Source organism: Coenobita brevimanus, chromosome 26, assembly GCF_032717465.1.
Source record: "Coenobita brevimanus isolate Jiangsu-jjx chromosome 26, ASM3271746v2, whole genome shotgun sequence".
Classification (NCBI taxonomy): domain Eukaryota; kingdom Metazoa; phylum Arthropoda; class Malacostraca; order Decapoda; family Coenobitidae; genus Coenobita; species Coenobita brevimanus.
This window is the reverse complement of record NC_136979.1, coordinates 45,525,276-45,545,327: the sequence shown is the minus strand read 5'-3', so window position 1 is coordinate 45,545,327 and position 20,052 is coordinate 45,525,276. Positions and strand designations below refer to the sequence as shown.

The following is a 20,052-nucleotide window of genomic DNA, read 5'->3' as shown; positions in this document are numbered from 1 at the left end:
TGGGCATTGTGGGTGTCAGACTGCCGCAGCCATTGGAGGGACTGGTGTTCAGTGATGATAGTAACTTGAGTCCCCAGTAGGTATGCCCGGAAGTGTTTGAGTGTCCAGATGATGCCCAGGCACTCCCTCTTGGTGGCGGCATAATTCTTTTCCGCCTGATTGAGGGTACAGCTGGTGCAGGTGATGATGTGCTCGCAGCCCTCTTGGACTTGTGCCAGCACAGCGCCGATCGCGATTAGGGAAACATCAGTGTAGAGCCAGAATGGGAGGGCATAGTCAGGAAAGGCCACGACTGGGGCGGAAATGAGCTTATTCTTAAGTTGTTGGAAGGCAGCTTATCTCTCATCCCTCCAGATCAAAGGTTCTGCCTTACGGGGCAGGTCGTGGAGTGGCTTGGCAATGTGAGCAAACCCCTTCACAAAATGGCGGTAATAGGACATTAGGCTGAGGAAGGCTTGAATTCCATGAACGTCTTGTGGTGGTGGTATGTCCGCGATGGTGCGGAGCTTGTCTGGGTCAGGAGATATGCCAGCCTGGGAGATGACATCTCCCAGGAATGAGACAGTTCTGGCGGCCAGGACGCACTTGGAGGGCCGGAGTTTGAGGCCTGCCTGTCGGATTCTGGTGAAAACCTGGCGGAGGCGCTCAAGGTGGTCGGCCCAGGTCTTGCTGAAAACAATGACGTCATCCAAGTAAGCTAGACAGATCTCCCAGGTGAGGCCACTGAGGACAGATTCCATTAGTCTTGAGACAGGTGGTGGGGGCATTACAGAGGCCCAAGGGTAAAACATTAAATTCATGTTTCCCGTTGCTGGTCGAGAAAGTGGTTTTGCCTCTGTCATCTGGTCCCACTGGGACCTGCCAATACCCTGAGGTCAAGGGTCAAGAACAAGGAGGCGCCGTACAGGGAATCTAGGGAGTCGTTTATGCCCAGGAGTAGAGTAGCATCCTTGGTGGTTACGTCCTTAAACCAGCGGTAATCGACGCAGAACCGCATCGTGCCATCTGTTTTCTTCACGAGGTCGACGGGGGAGGACCAGGGGCTGATGGAGAGGGAGATGACTCCGGCTTCAATCATCTCTTATATATATATATATATTGTATATACACACACACACACACTATATACATGCTGTATACGAGTGCCTGGTCTTAGCCGACAGCGCTGTACTTTCCACTCACTCTATATATACTGTATATATATACTTTTTTTAATGAAAGGAAGAAGGAACCAAAGGCTAGGCCTGAATGAATGCTCCTTCCAAGAAAAAAACAAAAACAATACAAAGAGGAGTCAAATTCAAGATCTATCTATCTATCTATCTATTGCCAGACGCCTCAATCCCGTTTGGGGTGGCCACAAACAAATTGCCTCCAAGTCGCCCTGTCCCCCGCCATTTCACTCCCCTGCTCCCAACTCACACCCCCCTCTCTCATATACCTCTCCACCCCATCTCTCCATCTCATCCTCGGCCTCCCCCTCCCTCTTTCCCCCTCCACCTCACTCACATACACTCTCTTCGTCAGTCTTTCACCCTCCATCCTCTCCACATGCCCAAACCACCTCAGTGCGTTCCTCATAACGCTTCCTATCACATCCACATCAACACCACAAAGCTCCTTTATATCCTCATTCGTCAGCCTGTCTCTCCATGTGACTCCACAGGCTCCTCTTAAATAACTCATTTCCATGGCTCTCACTCTTGACTTGTGTCCTTCCAACAACGTCCAAGCTTCACTTCCGTACGTTAGAGTTGGTATCACAATACTGTCATGTAGTAACTTTTTCACTTCCATGCTCACTTCCCTGTTTCTTATCACTGCTTTCAAAGAACCAGCAACCTTTCTTCCCTGCTGTACCCTTTCAAGCACTTCACCCTCCAAACCTCCATCCTTACTCATCACACTACCCAAGTACTTAAACGTACTCACATTTTCCAATTCCTCACCATCCAACCTCGCTGTACATTCAATGACTTCACCTCTCTCAAAGACCATCACTTTACTCTTCCCTACATTCACCTTTAGATTCCGTTTCTTACACACTCTACCAAACTCATCCACCAAGCCTTGCAGCTCCCCTTCGTCTTCATTCAACAACACAGTATCATCTGCAAACAACAGTACAGGGAGTTTCCAAACACTATCCTCTCTCACCAGGGCCACTCCAACATCCACTACCCTACCTTGTACCTCTTTTATTCAATTTAAGATGCCTGGACACACTGTGTCTGCAAGACTGGAGATCATAAGAAGTGGGAAATACAGACAGAGGGAGAGAGTTCCAGAGTTGACCTGTTGCATAAATGAAAGACTGGGAGTAACGGTTAACTCTTGCATTAGAGAGTTCGACAGAAAAGAGATGAGAGTTTGTTGCTAGACAGGTGATATGCGCCCGTCGTAGAGGTGGAGGGATGCAAGCAGACAGTTCAGAGAAGCAGTGACCATTGAAGTAGCGATAGAAAAGAGATAAAGAGGCAACAGTACGGCGAAGAGACAGAGGTTGAAGGGAGCCAGTAAGAGGAGGAGAGTTGATGAGATGAACAGCCTCTGACTCCACCTCATTGAGAAGATCTGTATGTGGGGAGCCTCTCCACACATGAGAGTTGTACTCAAAACAAGGGCGAATAATACCCTTGTATAAAGTCACCAACTGTGCAGGGGTAAAGAAGGCACGGAGTCAGCTTACCACACCTAATCTCTTGGAAGCAGATTTTACAAGAGATGCAATATGATCTTTCCAAGTCCCGTGTGAATGAAACCCCAAGCATGTTCAAGGATGATGCAGGATTGAGCTGAATATTATTAAACATTAGTGGGTACTCCTATGGAAGATTTTGACGGGCTGATAGATGTAAAAACTGAGTCTTTGATGCATTAAAAACAACAAGATTATTTTTATCCCAGACAGAGATACAAGCCAGGTCAGACATTAGGTGTGCCATAGCCTTATCCCGTTTGTTGAAGTAACTGCCGAGATGGACGTTGCGGGAACCGGATGGAAAGGTGAAGGGTGGAATCATCAAAGTATGAGTAGATAGGATTAGATGTACAGATTTGAAGATCATTGATGAATAAAAGAAAGAGAGTTGGTGATAGGACAGAGTCCTGAGGAACACCACTGTTGATAGATCTAGGAGAAGAACGATGGCTGTCTACAACAGCAGCTATAGAATGACCAGAAAGGAAGCTAGAGATGAAGGCACAGACAGAAGGGTAGAAACCGTGAGAGGGCAATTTGGAAATTAAAGATTTATGCTAGACTCGATCAAAAGCCTTTGAGATGTCAAGTGCAATGGCAAAGCTTTTGCCAAAGTCCTGAAAGGAGGATGACCAGGAGTCTGAAAATTAGGTGAGAATATCGACAGTGGAGCATCCCTGACGGAACCCATACTGACGATCAGAAAGAATGTTGTGATAGGAAAGATGCTTAAAAAATTTTCTGTTAAGAATAGACTCGAAAACTTTTGAGACACAGGATGTTAAAGCAATTGGACGATAGTTAAAGGGTTGGGAATGGTCACCCTTCTTTGGTACTGGCTGAATGAAGCAAACTTCCAGCAAGAAGGAAAGGTACAAGTTGAAAGACAAAGGCGAAAGAGCTCACCTAGGCAGGGTGTAAGCACAGAAGCACAGTTCTTGAGGACAACAGGAGGGACTCTATCAGGCCCATATGCCTTGTTAGTATTGATGCCAGCGATGGCAGTAAATACATCCGATGAAGAAATTTTAATGTCAGTCATGAGGAAGTCAGAGGGGGGAAGTGATGGAGGAACAGCACCGGAATCGTCTAAGATGGAATTGCAGGAGAAAGTCTGAGCAAACAGATCTGCTTTATCAGCTGAAAAAATAGCTACAGAGCCATCAGAATAGAAAAGAGGAGGAAAAGATGATGAGGTAAAGTTGTTAGAAAGGTTTTTGGCAATGTGCCAGAAGGAGCGGGAAGAATTTGAGTTGGCGAGTTGAGAGCATTTAGCATGGATGAAATTATTTTTAGCAGAGCAAAGAAGAGACTTAGCACGATTCTGGGCAAAAACATAAAAAGGATGTGATTCAGGGGTGGGTTGGCTCCGGTACCTTTTACAGGCTCTCTCCTTGTTGCGGATAGCATTAGAACAAGCGTGATTAATCCAAGGCTTTCTTGCATTAGTCAATGGATATGAGAAAGGAATGAATATATGCTTCCATACCCGAGAGAATAGCCTCCGTAATGCGCAAGGCACACTCAGATGGCTCCCGGCCATGGAAGTAATAATCATTCCGGGGAAAATCAAAGAAGTACTGCCTGAGGGCCTCCCAATCCGCAGCTCCAAAGTGCCACAGACGACGTCTCTTTGGAGGGTCCACGGGCTGTACCGGAGTGATAGGACAGGTTAAGGTAACAAGGTTATGATCGGAGGAGCCCAATGGAGAGAAAAGATTAACAGTGCTAAGCAGAAGGATTACTTGTAAGGAAGAGGTCAAGTATGTTGGAGCTCTCTCCAAGGCGGTCAGGCATACGGGTAGGGTGCTGTACAAGCTGCCCTAGGTCGTTTAGGACAGAAAAGATGAAGGCTTGTTCACCAGGTGGATCAGTGAAAGGAGAGGAGAGACAAAGTTGATGGTGAACATATATATAATATATATATATATATATATATGGCATAGATTTACATATATAGATAGATAGACAGATAGATAGATGTGTATGTGTGTGTTCTTACCTACTTGTATCTAACACGAATTAGTCATGTTCGTACTGTCCTGTGTATTAAATAACTTTTATCATACTGGTATATATCCTTAAATTTATGAATTGTATTGGCACACATTATTTCATTCGGTAGTGCATTCCACTGATCAACTGCCCTATTTGGGAATCTGAATTTCCTTACATCTTTATCACCTCTCTCTTTATGCAGTTTTTTGCAGTGTCCTCTTGCTGATGCTTCCCCATAGGTTATAAACTCATTTATGTCTATTTTATCTTTCCCTGAGACACATTTATATGGCAAAATCATGTCTCTTCTTTCTCTCCTGTAGCATTGGGAGACTCAATTTTTCTAGTCTTTCTTCGTACCTTAGATCCCTTAAGCTTGGTACCCTTCTTGTACAGGCCCTTTGAACCTTTTCAATCTTATCTATGTTTCTTGATATGAGGATTCCAGACTACTGATACATACTCCACACTTTTTTGAATTCCTCTTTTTCCATGAGTTTGTTGGCATTTTTTAATACTTCCTCCACAGTGTTTGCACTCTGGAATGTTACTTTCAGAGGCCTTGACTTACTTCCCTCATTTTTCCCTAGCCTTTTATGTTCTATATCTTTATCACAGATATCCTCCGATACTTGCTGCAGTATTTTCCATCCCTTTTTTGTTCCGTGAGATTCTCTTCTTCTTCACCTATGTCACTAATTACTATAGATTTGTTAATCTCTACAGCTTCCCTTACTAGTTTTGGGTTATTCTTAATAATTTCTTTTACTTCATTTCTTCTGCTTTTTCTTCTATCTTTGTATCAAAATCATTCTTTACTTTCATCATTTAACCATATGTAGTCTGTACCTCATCCTTGTAATTTTGTGTGTGTGTATGCATGTGTGTGTGTGTGTGTGTGTGTGTGTGTGTGTGTGTGTGTGTGCATGCGTGTGTACATGCGTGCGTGCACGTGTGTGTGTGTGTGTGTGTGTGTGTGTGTGTGTGTGCATGCGTGCGTGCACGTGTGTGTGTGTTTAAGCACAAGGTTGGAGGAAGGAGGGGGGAGGAAGGGATTTGTGAAATGTGAAGGGGAGGGAGGAATTGGGTATTCATGGAATGCAAGGTTTAGTGGATCGGTGAAGTGTGGTAGAACTGGAGGGGACATTATTGTTTATGGTAAGTGGTATTTGTGTAATGTAGAGTAGAAGGTGGACTGAAGTACTGTGAGTGAGAGGGAGACTAGGCAGTGTAGTTTGAAAAGCTGTGATAATTGGACCATTAATTGTATAATATGGACTCGCAGTGCTAAGTAGACTGGTGGAGTGAAGGATGCAAGCCTACTGGTTGGCTGTAGTGAAAAATAGGGGAAAATGCTGTAGTGATGAGTTACTGAAGCAGAATGCTTTTACTGTTAACATGGTGATGACACTACTAATACAGAATGGAGTGACTTGGTTTTGCATGTGACTGATAAATAAAGTCTGGAGTGATAATGTAGCATAACACAGGGTGAAGGTGACTGATGGAAGGCAGCTGTAGCACAGTGCAGGGTAGTTATGAAGTTGCCTGAGTTATGAACCAGTGTATTGAAACATAAAATAAATGAAGAAATCTCCTCTAGTGAGTGAAAGTTTCGGTGCGAGATGAATTTTTCATTGTGAAGCTATTATATCGATAGTAACACGAAAATGAATAGCAGGCTTCACTAATTCCAAAATGTGATTCACTTAATTACTACCTCTGAAATTAATTGCTGACATGGGTATTAGATTATAAATATAAATATATGTACTCTGTATGTACTGTATAATGTATATAAATATATATATATATATATATATATATATATATATATCTACTTCTCTCTCTCTCGATATCATATCGTTTTTGAAGGCTCCAACATGCTTGCATGCATCAACCATGGTCACCTAATGGCGGCTCTCCATGCTGCACGATCTATGGCAGCCTCCCTGTTCAGTCCCCTTAACTCTGAGGTCACAATGACCTCGTCTCACGTCTGTCTCGATCTACCCCGCGCAACCCCACCCCCAATATTAACCCCATCAGGTTTCTGGGCAGGGCAGATTATGTCTGTGCTAGAGTCAGCCACTCACGCTAACCCACATCTTCGCACACCGATATTTTACTTTGATCACTCTGTGTAATTACACTTTTCATGATAGAATGTTGGTTTTAGTGTCATTTTAAAGCTGAATAGTTGTACTTTATCGTAGTATGTTCAAAAAAAGAGAACAACGAAAATAAAATGTCAAAATGACGAGATGAAGTTAGGCAAAAAGCAAAAATTTTATACCTTGCCATAGAAAAATATTCGGCAAAAAATAACGAGTACATATTATATATAAATTTTGTTTAAACCATGCAAAAATACAATAAATTACCTTTACAATGATATATAGATTATGGTAATATATAGATTATGGTAATACTGTAGTTGCATTTCATTGTGCAGTAAAGCAAAAGGAAAGAGATGCACAATTTTATTTTAGTCTTGGCCGCACATTCGCTTAACGATGTTTTTCTTTGATTGGTCAGAGTAAATACACTTTTTATGATTGGATGCTGGTTATGGTGTTATTTTGAAGCTGAATAGTTGTGATTTATTGCAGTACAATATGTTCATAAAAGGAAAACAAGAAAAATAAAAAGTCAAAGTGATAAGTTGAAGTTGGGCAAAAACAAAAAATTTTATACCATGCTGTAGAAAAATATTCACCAAGAATAAAGTTATAAAGAAACAAAGCCATGAGTCAAATCAGCTGTGCAGTACCGCCACGCATAGAGCAATCATTCCATGACATCATGCTTGAGCCTCTTTGTTATGATCAGTAAATGGGATTTATGGTGAATATTTTACAAAAGTTTCGTAAAATGACAATGAAAAGCGTCATAAGAATCTCTGAAGTTGGATTTGAAATGACGATCGAAATAGTCACAAGAATCTCAAAGGGTTAGCACTTCCCACCTTCTGCACCCAATTATCATCCCCCTTTCTCTCCACATGCCCAAATCATCTCAACCTACCTCTCCTCATCACAACACCAATACACTCCAGTCCCATCCTACCTTTCAACTGTTCCATCGTAAACCCAGCCCCCCCAGGCCTTGCAAGTTGGGGCGCACTGCACATCCACCCAATCAGGGTCATTTCTGTACGTTTGAGCCTGCGAATATCCTCTTCCTTTACTACCCAGGTCTCACTACCATACAGCATCACACTCCTAACACATGCTGCATACAAAGATCCCTTAGCAGGAAGGGAGAGTCCTCTCACTGTCAAGAGAGGCAACAGCTCCCTGAACTTCTTCCAACCACTTCTCACCCTAGCCACAGAGCTAGCTCCAGCCCCACCTCCAGCACATAACATGTCTCCCAGATAACAAAACTCTTCCACACACTTGAGACTCACCAGCAAGTTCAATCTTTTCACGCCTGACAATCTCCACCTCCTCTCCCTAACATGATGCACACATAAAATCAACATTATCTCAGTCTACCTCTAATACCACTACATCTGTGCACTCATTTATCGCAAACACCACACAAGATGGAATTACTTCCCATGCCCTCGTGGAAAACTGCACATGGCCACTCTCCCTCTTCTTTGATTGTCCCACCACCAACCCTAGATATCACTTTTACCTGCATTTACCCTTAAGCCCTTATGCCCCATACCATCTCTCCACTTCCTAAATCCTTCCTCCGCCTCCCTTTCATTCTCAGCAATCAATACCAAATCATCAGCATACAGTACAACATCTCCCACGGGAGTCTGTTTCTGTAGTCACGTGAGAGGGCTTCATATACCATGATAAACAACATGGGACTCAAAACTGACCCCTGATGCACACCAACATTCACAGAAAACTCAACACTCAAATCTCCATTCATTCTTACCTGGGTGCGGGCACCCACATACATGGCCATAACCACCCTAAACAGCCACTCCTCCAACCCAAGCTTTCTCATTGTCCACTTCACCACCTCTCTAGGGTCTCTGTCAAAGGCCTTTTCCAAATCAACAAAAACAAAATACAGATCCCTTTTCTTCCCAATACAGTATATTTTTCCTGAAGCTGTCGAACAATGAACATGGCAACAGTAGTTCCCCTGCCTGGCACACACACACACACACACACACATATATATATATATATATATATATATATATATATATATATACACATAATAGAGCCTCTGTGGTACAGAGGTACTGTACAGTGTGCGTTTCGTACGCTGGTGAGCGTGGGTTCGCCTCCCGCCAGAGTTGTAAAAACTTTGGGAAGCGTTCACCATGCCAGTTGCTACTTTGGCGGACACAAGGGGTGCTGTGGTTGAACCAGTGTCGCATACTAATATACTTGCACCCAGTCGGCTTAAGGAGGGCCAATTACACTTGGTTCACAGACTACACACACATCCAAAGCCACTAGAACACTACAATCACACTCACAAGCACTTCTCACCCTACATACAGTCTCTGCCAGACAGCCTAAGCCACTTGGTAGAGATACATTGGCTGATTCGTCCCTGCTTCGGTAGGGATAGGCTGGTCCTGCAGTGGACCTCAACGGCTGATGATGATGATATATATTATACCGGTATGTATATATATATATATATATATATATATATATATAGACACAAACACACTCACTATCTATCTATTGCCAGATGCCTTAACCCCATAAGGGGTGGCCATAAACAAATTGCCTCCATGATGTCCTGTCTCCTGCCATTTCACTGCCCTGTTCCCAGCTCACATCCCCCTCTCTCATATACCTCTCCACTCCGTCCCATCCTTGGGCTCCCCCTCCCCCCTTCACCTCACTCACATACACTCTTCTCATCAGTCTCTCACTCTCCATCCTCCCCACATGGCCAAGCCACCTCAGTATGTTTCTCATAACACTTCCTATCACATCCACATCCACACCACAACGCTCCTTCACTTCCTCATTTGTCAGTCTGTCTTTCCATATGACTCCACATGCTCCTCTCAAATATGGTAACTCATTTTCACTCCACATGCTCCTCTCAAATATGGTAACTCATTTTCACTACTCTCTTGACTTCTGTCCCTCCAACAAGGTCCAAGCTTCACTTCCATACGTTAAGAGTTGGTATCACAATACTATCATTTAGTACTAAACACACACACACACACACACACACACACACACACACACACAGTACATACAAGGCTTTTGTACACAACTAAAGGAGAACGTAATGCTTCCGGTGCAAAGAAAAATGGAAAAAATGGGGCCCTCATCCTTCTGCCACTGGTTAATTATCCACTGATCGAGCTTAGTCACTTTGCCAGTGCATTTGGTGACATCTTTTGAGGCTCAGCCATACCTTTCCCCACCGTGTGCATCCACTATGGCCGATCAGAGCGTATATACTTGTATCTCTTCAAAAAGTCATTTTCAAATATACCCAGGATATTGTAGTACCAATAAAAATTAATGACGACAGCTATGGGTGATGCCAGATTATAAATCAAAGTCGACTACAACGTGGCAGAAGCAAGTTAATTATTGACTACAAGTGCAAATAATAATATCCACAGCCTATGCTATTGAAAGAACACAGACCTTGATAGTTCCCCATGGAAATTAGTTTTTATAGTATTAATCAAGTATATTTTTCTTTCATGATTACCCAGTCAAAAATGGTTCAATACAGTACATGAACACAATGTCCTGCACACTAACCTTTTGTATTGTGCAAATCAAACTCCTATTACTTTGATTTTGCCAAGTCGTAACTCCAATGTTTCCCATCTTCAAAACTCATTCTTTTTAATATAACGTTAAATATTGCTGGACTACTGGGGTATAAGGTGGCTCCCCTACTGTTACCACACAAACACCTATCATTATGTAATCAACATTGTGAAACTACAAATTTTTGCTAGTGATGACAAACTTTAAAGTCAACTTAAATAATTCATTAAGAAGCTTCCAATTTATTTTTTACTGTATACCATTACAAAAAGATCAATTTGTACCATAAAATAATTATGAATTCCAAACTGAATTCGCGATTTCATCTAATTAAAAAATATTGTACAACAGCCTTAACAAGTACAGAAATGATGTACTGAAATGGTATATTTTCTTTTGGTGACCCCTGCTTCCTTATATTTAACATCAAAATTACTGTTTAAAGGCGACAGAGGATAACCAAACCCAGCAGACTAGGGTCTCTGACCCGTTCTCGGCAATCGAAGCCTGTTAAATTGTCCAAATGTGAGACATAAAAAATATCTTTCAACTTACCTGGACTGACGACCGAGGCCTTCTTAATGAATCAATTGTGGAGGTAGTTGAGTGCCTTGGGAACATAGAACGATGCACATGTATGAAGGGGACGAGAGTATTTCTCACTCCGCCTTCCGTGCTGGCCAAAAGAGAAGTGAACCACCTTCGCCCTCGCCCTTCAGTCACAGTGTTGCCAATTATTCCACTCAGTATTCGCACATCAAAGTTTTTCATTATTAGGAATACCATTTCTGCTGATACTAACTAATATTTGCAAGAGTAAAGCAAATTCCTGCATACAACCTAAAATGTCAAAAGCTAAAGCAATTTTACTTCACTATGCATAAATATTTAAAATTACTGTACAGGCTGGACATTTTTATATGAAAATAACTATTTGCTAAAGGTGTGTGGCAAGACCCACCACCATCTTTAGTTGTATATGTACTCTGTATACCTTAAAATCAATAAGTATTTCAATCAATCGTATTTAATAGTTAGCCTGGTAACCCACGTACTTGGAGGATAAACATTAAAACTATGGCATCACTAGCAGTAATTCAGGAAACCTGAGGAGCAGGGAGAGATTATTAATGCTGATATATTGATCTTCGCCATTGATAAGTACAGTACATTAAAATAACTCACATATAAACAACACAGACTGACAGCAAACTTTTAAAAAATAGCCTAGTTGGGCGTGAAAACAGTGGTCCTGGCAACATTGTTCAGCTTCGTTTGATTACTTCCTTTTTATTTTGTTAGCCATATGCATCAGTCTTTACATTATCTTGTAGCATAGCAGTCACACAAAGCTTAAATAATGAAAATTTCAATCAAAAGCTGTTACTTACGAACTACTTTCAACGCGGACTAATACAAGCCCGGGATATTCAAAGTGGGACCCAAGGCTAGCCAAAGGGTCGGGAGTACTCGGGACGCCGAGTTGAGGATATGTGTCTGTCTATCTACTACTTACACAGGGTCGGTGGTAAGTGTATATTTTACTTTAAAAGCAGAAGGGCCTTACCAATTCAATCGTTATAACTCAAGTTCGTTTTTTGTGTTTTTCTGGCTATTTTCATAGTCTTGTTAAAGTGTGCAATGTAGGACATTTATGCTATAGCGTGAGATCCACCTGGACATTTTACTTTATAGCGTCGTTTTGCCATGCAGAAGGCAATGGGTTGATTTGGACCCGAAACTCATATATCCCCAAATCGGTCCGGTTAGTTAAGTTGTTGAATTAGGTTAGATGGTAAATGTACACTTCAAGCATCAGGAAGACCTTGCCCATTCAGTTCGTGTTTCTTCAGCTTTTCTGTGTTCCACTGATTATTATCAGGGTGGTAAATGACCTCTTCCTGCATAATCCCCCCACCCCTCCGTTATCATCATCATCTTCCGATTAATGTAATGCTAGGTGTTTTAGGGTCGGCTTCCCGTCCCTCTAACGCCTAGTGTGTAGTTGGGTTCTCTTTCTAGACCGGAGCTAGACAAAGAGGAGAGAGGCAGGACGCAAAAACTCAAGGCAACAACCTTACATGCGTATTACTAAATTCTACAGCGGAATGGGTAGATGTCACAAATACAGGTATACTGGACAATTATCATTCTTAGGCCTAGATATGGGGTGTTTGTATCGCGCAGGATACCGGTACTACTCAGCACAAGGTCGGGTAAGGTGAATACCACTTAGGGCAGAGGGGTTATGCACTATTATTGCAGGAAGTCTAGGATCTATATATTGGTGGAATTGGTAGCACTATTTCACTGTGGGTAATTATTACTTTAACACTGGGGCCTGCGTATGATCTTAGTGTGGTGCGGCGTTACTATTTGGTAGCGTGTTCACTGTGATAGACCCGTGTTTTGCTGCCTTGCCGTGTTCACTGTTTCACTGTTACCTTGCTTATTCCACCACTCTTTTATATTGTCACTGATGCTTTTCTCACTGACTTCCTTTATACTGTTAACTCACTGTTCTGCCATTACTTCACTATGTCACGGGCACTGTGCTTTCACTGTCGCTCCTTTCGGGTCTGGGCGTCGTGGCGGTCAGGTACAAGGGCGGCGGAGGTGACTCAACCTCACTACTGACGGGGCTGGATTCCGCCAGGGGCCTCTGTGTTCAGGGGCCACGGGATCACGCGTAGGGGCTTCCTCTCTCGTCCGGGGATGCTGGTGGCGAAGGGTCCCGCGCTTTCGGGGCCTGGGGCGGGAATCTGGTCCTCAGGGCTGGGGCCAAATAGCTGCCTGAACTTCCTGCTCAGGCGCCTGACGGAGGACGAAGATGTCCGGCGTCTGGGTGTAGGGAGGTCCCGCCCGGGGGTCCTGGGGGCAGTCTGGAGGTCCCAAGGGTTGCGGTCCCCGGTGGTCGGGGACGCCGTCAGGAGGGGGCTGCAGCGTCGGCCTACATCGGGGTCCGTCAGGCGAGTCCTCTCAGGATCCGGCTGCAGGGAAGAGCCCGGTGGTAGTCACGGGGCCTCTCCAGTACTCCTCCAGGCTGGGGGCTCCCTTTGGGTCGTAGGTCGGTGGGCAGAAGTCACGGAGGAGTGGTTACCGGCCATCTCCTACCTAGGGCCTGGCTACTGGCCGTGGCCTTCTAGGGACGCAGCTACTGGCCGTCACCAAGGCCCGGCTACTGGCCTTGGCCTGGGAGAGGGAGCAGCTCCAGGCCAACTCAGGGGCACCTTCAGAGCTGCTATCGGCCATCTCCTGATGAAGGCGGGAGCAGCTACTGGCCGTCTCCTGGTTACCTCCAGAGGGGCTGCAGGCTGTCTCCTGTAGGAGGGACAAGTGGCTACAGGCCGTCTCTCGAAGGGCACCTTCAGAGCGGCTACAGGCCGTCTCTCGAGGGGCACCTTCAGAGCGGCTACCGGCCATCTCCTGACGAAGGCAGGAGCGGCTACCGGCTGTCTCCTGATGAAGGCAGGAGCGGCTACTGGCTGTCTCCTGGTTATGTCCAGAGCGGCTGCAGGCCATCTCCTGTAGGAGGATCGAGTGGCTACAGGCTATCTCGCTAGGGGCACCTTCGGACCAGCTTCTGGCCATCTCCTGACGAAGGCGGGAGTAGCTACCGGTTGTCTCCTATTTACCTCCAGAGCAGCTGCAAGCCGTCTCCTGTAGGAGGGTTGAGCGGCTACCAGCCATCTCAGGGGTGCTGACTGGAGCTGGAGTAACAGCTCCACCCTGAGGTTGTTGGTGGTCAGCTCGCCCGGAAGGTAGTCTCGTATTCCTGCTATGGTGGTCGCGGGTGAGCTCCAGGTCATAGGGAGGCACGGCCCAGGCGGACTTATGTCCTTGTCGCCCAGAGTCCAGGCGCACTGTATATGCTCCTTGGTGGGCTCCTTCTGGGAGTGTTGGGTTGCCCTCAGTGACATTATACTGCATTTTATCACCGTCTGCTGGGAAGAAGTCATGTCCCTCTGACTGGAGGTGGTAAACTTTGGTGCTGTAGGTGTGGTAGACTGGCTGTAGGTGTTGAAGGAGGGCGTGCCAGGCTGTGGTGGCAGGGTTTTCGTCTAGCTGCTCGTCACAGGTATTGAAGAGGGTGGATGGGTCAGTGGAGGAGCAGAGGAGTCGTAGGAGGTGACGGGGTCCACAGACTCGATGTTTTCATCCGAAGCGCAGTCCCCATATGGCTCGGCAAATCCTCATGGCGGTAGGTGTTGTCTTTTGTGCAGGGCTGTGCTGAATGCTGGAGATGGACGGCGAGTGTAGGGTTTTATGCTGGGGTAATATGGCGCGGCATCTCTGGCGAGTGTAGGTGGCTGAGATTTGGGCCTGGTGCAGCATGAATGTGACATGATTTAGGGCAGGGGTTGGAGTGTGATTTTGTGGCAAGGTGGGTGGGGTGGGAGAGTGGGTGTAACACGCAGGAGAGGTGGCAAGAGCATGTGATGGTTGTTTTAAGGGTGGGTGTGCAGTGTCAGCGCATGTTTGAGGTGCAGGGGGCGTGCAAGGGCGGCTATGAGGTGGTATGAGTGTGGGCAGCACAGTGAGTGGAGTGGGGTGTAGGCTTAGTGGGTGGTGGTGTAGTGGGTGCATGGGTGGCGCAGGTGGAGTCAGGGGTGTGGGACAGGGTAGGTGGGGTAGAGGGGACGTGTGTGGGTGGCAGGGGGGGGGAGATTTGGGGACAGTGGTGGGTGATGGCTGGGGCGGGGATGTGGTGGGTTGAGGGGGCGCAGGGGCATGTGCGGGACATGCGGTGCTGGGCGTGGGGGGCAGGGTGGTGGGTGGTGAGGCAGTGGGGGAGAGGCGAGGAGTTGGTGGTGTTGGTGAGTTGTCAGGTGAGGTGTAAGGTGGCGTGGTGAGAGGTGAGGTGGAAGCGGCGGGGGAAGGGGAGGGAGAGAGAGATGGCAAGGGGGAGATGTAGCAGTCACAGGAGGTAGAGGGAAGTGGTGTGGGGGTAGTGGGTGGGGCAGGGCATAGGGGAGGGGCAGGGGAGGCAGAAGCGTGAAAAGGGCATACATGTCAGTTTCTGAGAGTGCGGGAAGTGCCGTGATATTCAACTGTCACCTGGTAGGGGTTAGGGATGCGGATGATTGTATGGGGCCGCATGAAGCACGGCGCGAGCTTGTGGGGGGTGGGGAGATGCGCTATCATGTGTCACCTGGTTTGTAGGGATTGGAGGCTGTGTCGGGGCGGAAGTCCAGGTTGTTTTGAAGGTGGGTTAGCCGTCGTTTGAGATGGTGTAGTGGTAAGATGTGGGAGTAGAAGTAGGGGGTTGTGAGTGCTGCTGAAGGGGGCCCGTACAGCGAAATTTCGTCCTCTCAGGGGTAGGAGTTGATGCCCCATTGCACGATTTTTACATAGGCGGGCCAGTCGTCGTCTTTGGCGGCTTCTATCCGGGTGCAGAGTTGATTCATTAACGTACGATGGCTTCGTTCGCATATGGCATTTCCTTGGGGCCAGTAAGGGGACGAGTGCGAGATGTTATTGCTAAATATGTGGGCCAGCTCCTCCCAGATTTTGCTGGTGAACTCCTGTGTGTTATCGGAGTGGATTGCCAGTGGGATATCGAAGTATGGAATTACATGCCGAATCAGGGCGTCAGCTACTGCGACAGCATGGTGTTCTTTTGCTGGGCAGGCTATGACGAATTTGGAATACATATCAATCAACGTGATCACATACCGATAGCCTGATTTCGGGGGTAGAGGTCCCACTATGTCGATCGCCAATAACTGTCAAGGTTTGTGGGCGATAATATGTCCTGATGGGCCGGCGGTACAGTTGATAACCTTACCGAGGGCGCACACTCGGCAAATTGGATAATCTCCTTGGCTAGGGTGGAGAGATTGGGCGCCCAGTAGGTGTCGTTAAAGACCTGCAGGAGTTTTTTCGCGCCCAGGTGAATGCCATTGTAAATATGCAAATGTCGAGGGCGGTGTCAGGGGCTAGGATGATATGCCCAGACAGAGTGAGCAAATGGTCACCCTGTTGATACAGCTTCTTGAAGAGGTAATGGGGGATCCAGTGGGGTCGTTCCTTACAATGCCACTGCTGGAGGAGGTTGGGTTCCAGCTGGGCAGCATTGATGGGGAGCCAGGAGAGAGCATCCACATTGGTGTGGACTTTGCCGGGGTGGTACAAGATTTCATAGTTGCACTCCTCCAGGGTTTTGTGCCATCGGATGGGCTGGGCATTGTGGGTGTCAGACTGCCGCAGCCATTGGAGGGACTGGTGTTCAGTGATGATAGTAACTTGAGTCCCCAGTAGGTATGCCCGGAAGTGTTTGAGTGCCCAGATGATGCCCAGGCACTCCCTCTTGGTGGCAGCATAATTCTTTTCCGCCTGATTGAGGGTACAGCTGGTGCAGGCGATGATGTGCTCGCAGCCCTCTTGGACTTGTGCCAGCACAGCGCCGATCGCGATTAGGGAAACATCAGTGTAGAGCCAGAATGGGAGGGCATAGTCAGGAAAGGCCACGACTGGGGCGGAAATGAGCTTATTCTTAAGATGCTGGAAGGCAGCTTATCTCTCATCCCTCCAGATCAACAGTTCTGCCTTACGGGGCAGGTCGTGGAGTGGCTTGGCAATGTGAGCAAACCCCTTCACAAAACGGCGGTAATAGGACATTAGGCTGAGGAAGGCTTGAATTCCATGAACGTCTTGTGGTGGTGGTATGTCCGCGATGGTGCGGAGCTTGTCTGGGTCGGGAGATATGCCAGCCTGGGAGATGACATGTCCCAGGAATGAAACAGTTCTGGCGGCCAGGACGCACTTGGAGGGCCGGAGTTTGAGGCCTGCCTGTCGGATTCTGGTGAAAACCTGGTGGAGGCGCTGAAGGTGGTCGGCCCAGGTCTTGCTGAAAACGATGACGTCATCCAAGTAAGCTAGACAGATCTCCCCGGTGAGGCCACTGAGGACAGATTCCATTAGTCTTGAGACAGGTGGTGGGGGCGTTACAGAGGCTGAAGAGTAAAACATTAAATTCATAATGTTTCCCGTTGCTGGTCGAGAAAGTGGTTTTGCCTCTGTCATCTGGGCCCACTGGGACCTGCCAATACCCTGAGGTCATGGGTCAAGAACAAGGAGGAGCCGTGCAGGGAATCTAGGGAGTCGTTTATGCGCAGGAGTAGAGTAGCATCCTTGGTCATTTTCTACTTCAACTGAACCCCTGTGCTGCATCCACTGTAGCCACTTTTTCCTCTTTTCCTCCACTGCTCTCTTAACCTCTTCATCCCACCATGCCGTACCATTCTTCTTTGTTGTTACTCTTGCCACACCACACACTGCTTTAGCATTCCTGACTAAGCAATCCCTATATTCATTCCACAAGCTGTCCAGACCCATTTCATCCCAATTCACTGATTCTACTCCCCTACTTTGGTCCTGTATTTATCTGCAATTTCTTTGATCATGAGCTTCTAGACTCTTGGTCTCTCTCCCTGACAGCTCCTCTCTCTCTCTCTCTCTCTCTCTCTATCTCTCTCTCTCTCTCTCTCTCTCTTTTGGTCCATCTTACTCCTCTCAGCTTGATCTTGGATACCACAATCATATGATTTGTTAGACCTCCACATCGTCCTCACTGCCCTTGTGTCAGTAAAACTTATATATATATATATACATATATATATATATATATATATATATATATATATATATATATATATATATATATATATATATATATATATTATAAAGTCAAGTTGTGAATGTTTGTCTGTCTGTGCATTTGTTCATTTTTTTTTTTTTTTTCACGAAAACGATCATAGATATCGACTTTTTTTTTTTTTTTTTACGTTAGGTCTGGGTAAATCTAGGGAGTGTCAGAAAAAATACCAAACAAAAATTTTGGTAATCGCACGCGACGCGACGGAGCGAAATTGTCAGAAATACCGACATGCTAAAATGTCTGTACTTTTTTTTTTTTTTTTTTTTCACGAGGACGGTAACAGATACCCACCTAATTCTTTTTGCATTTGGTCGGGGTAAATCCACGGAGTGTCAGAAAAATATCCCCTCTCCCCCCCCCAAAAAAAAAACGGGGGGCGGGGATTGCGCGCAACGCGAGGCTACGAAATCGGAAACCTCAAGACGCGAAAATATGCGAAAAAGAAAAAATCGACTTTTTGGTGAGAACTGGTCATTGTGAGCTCAATAACGGTATGGAAACAACGATAATGGTATTTGCAAATATCTTGTGATGGGAGGGCTATTAGTTAGTCCCGCAAATTTTTGCAGGCAAGCACTAGTTTATAATAAGTGTCATGAAGTAGAAAAAAGCTGGGCACAAATCAACTTTGCCTTTTATACTACCTTCAAAGTATGAAAAGTCTGGAATAAGAGGACATGTGATTTATGGCGAAAGAGTGCATTCATTTTCACCAAAGTATCGATAAATTTTTGACGCTTTAGTTTTGATTAACAGAAGCAAAAACTAGCTAAGAGATGCAGCTCCAAAAGTTATACAGCTTGAATGCATTATCTAGAGCACCATGATAAGATCCCCTGACACCCTCTAAATGTTCCTCTTTGTTGTGTTGGTGATTTGACTGAAAGAAACTGATGTATATGTATAACACTATTGTAATAAAAAACAACAGCCATCCACTTGACTTACATTTTTTATCACAATGGTGACATCAGTATATTTTAGTTGTACCCGGAAACGATCATCATCTTAATATTTCAGTCTCACGCCTGGATATACGAGTATTTACGTGATTTTATACGACGAATGGATCGATGGCAACATCTAGATTCTAGATTCAAGATACCTGACTTCCACCATGGTTATAACAGGAGGTGATGGATTGATATTGTCCCAGTAGTGTAAATTGTCAAAAACTATGATATATTTCCATTGCCAAGTAGCTCAACAAACAGTGTCACTATATACAGCAGTATGACCCGAAATACGATGTTACAACATATCAGGTGGAGAAAATGTGACATAAGTTGACATGCACAGCACCGATCAAAATATGAGGGTGGTCAGTGGACCGTATTCTCGTTGGCATTTTCGTAACACTTCTTCCTAAGTAATTTATTTCGCATTTTACACTTTCACATTATCTTGTATATGTTTATATTCATTTGTAATATCGACATAGTTTGCATCAGTAACACACAAGAGGATATTAATGTGTAAGAGGCAAAATAAACAACTGAAGGGTAAGTGTTAAGAAAGCTTTCAGTCCAATGTAAAGATACTACCAAACATACTTTATGAGTACAAAGTCGAACTTCGGGAACAAGTTTCTAATAGCGGGATTATACGCCCCCTTTTTTATGAAAACACAAGTTTCTGCCCGATCTGGACCCCTCAGTTATGAGTAATAACGGAACAACTCTGTGGCAAGACTGGATGATGAGTGTAATAACGGAATAACTCTGTGGCAAGACTGGATGATGAGTCTAGTAAGGGAAGTGGATAGAACAGCCACACAGTTAGGTCTCGTCGGTAGACCCCTACTCATATGAACATGTACAGAATCCCATCGAAACTCTAGAACAAACAGTGGGCGGCATTGATTATGGAGGCTTTCCAGAACATTTTCTTACCGACTTACTGGTATTTTACTTTACGATGTTCTTATATGTTAATCGTGTATTTTGATTCCGACAGAT

At 45.4% G+C, this 20,052-nt stretch overlaps 1 protein-coding gene across 1 annotated transcript in view; it reads right to left on the bottom strand.

Moving 5' to 3' along the window:
• The window catches only part of LOC145394209 (ornithine decarboxylase-like), a 96,814-nt gene extending 85,663 nt beyond the window's left edge, over positions 1-11,151 (bottom strand). The window contains exon 1 of the mRNA XM_080268199.1: positions 10,990-11,151. The gene's annotated coding sequence lies outside the window, so the exon portion shown is untranslated. The remainder of the gene's footprint in view (positions 1-10,989) is intronic.
• Between the last annotated feature and the right edge of the window lie 8,901 nt (positions 11,152-20,052).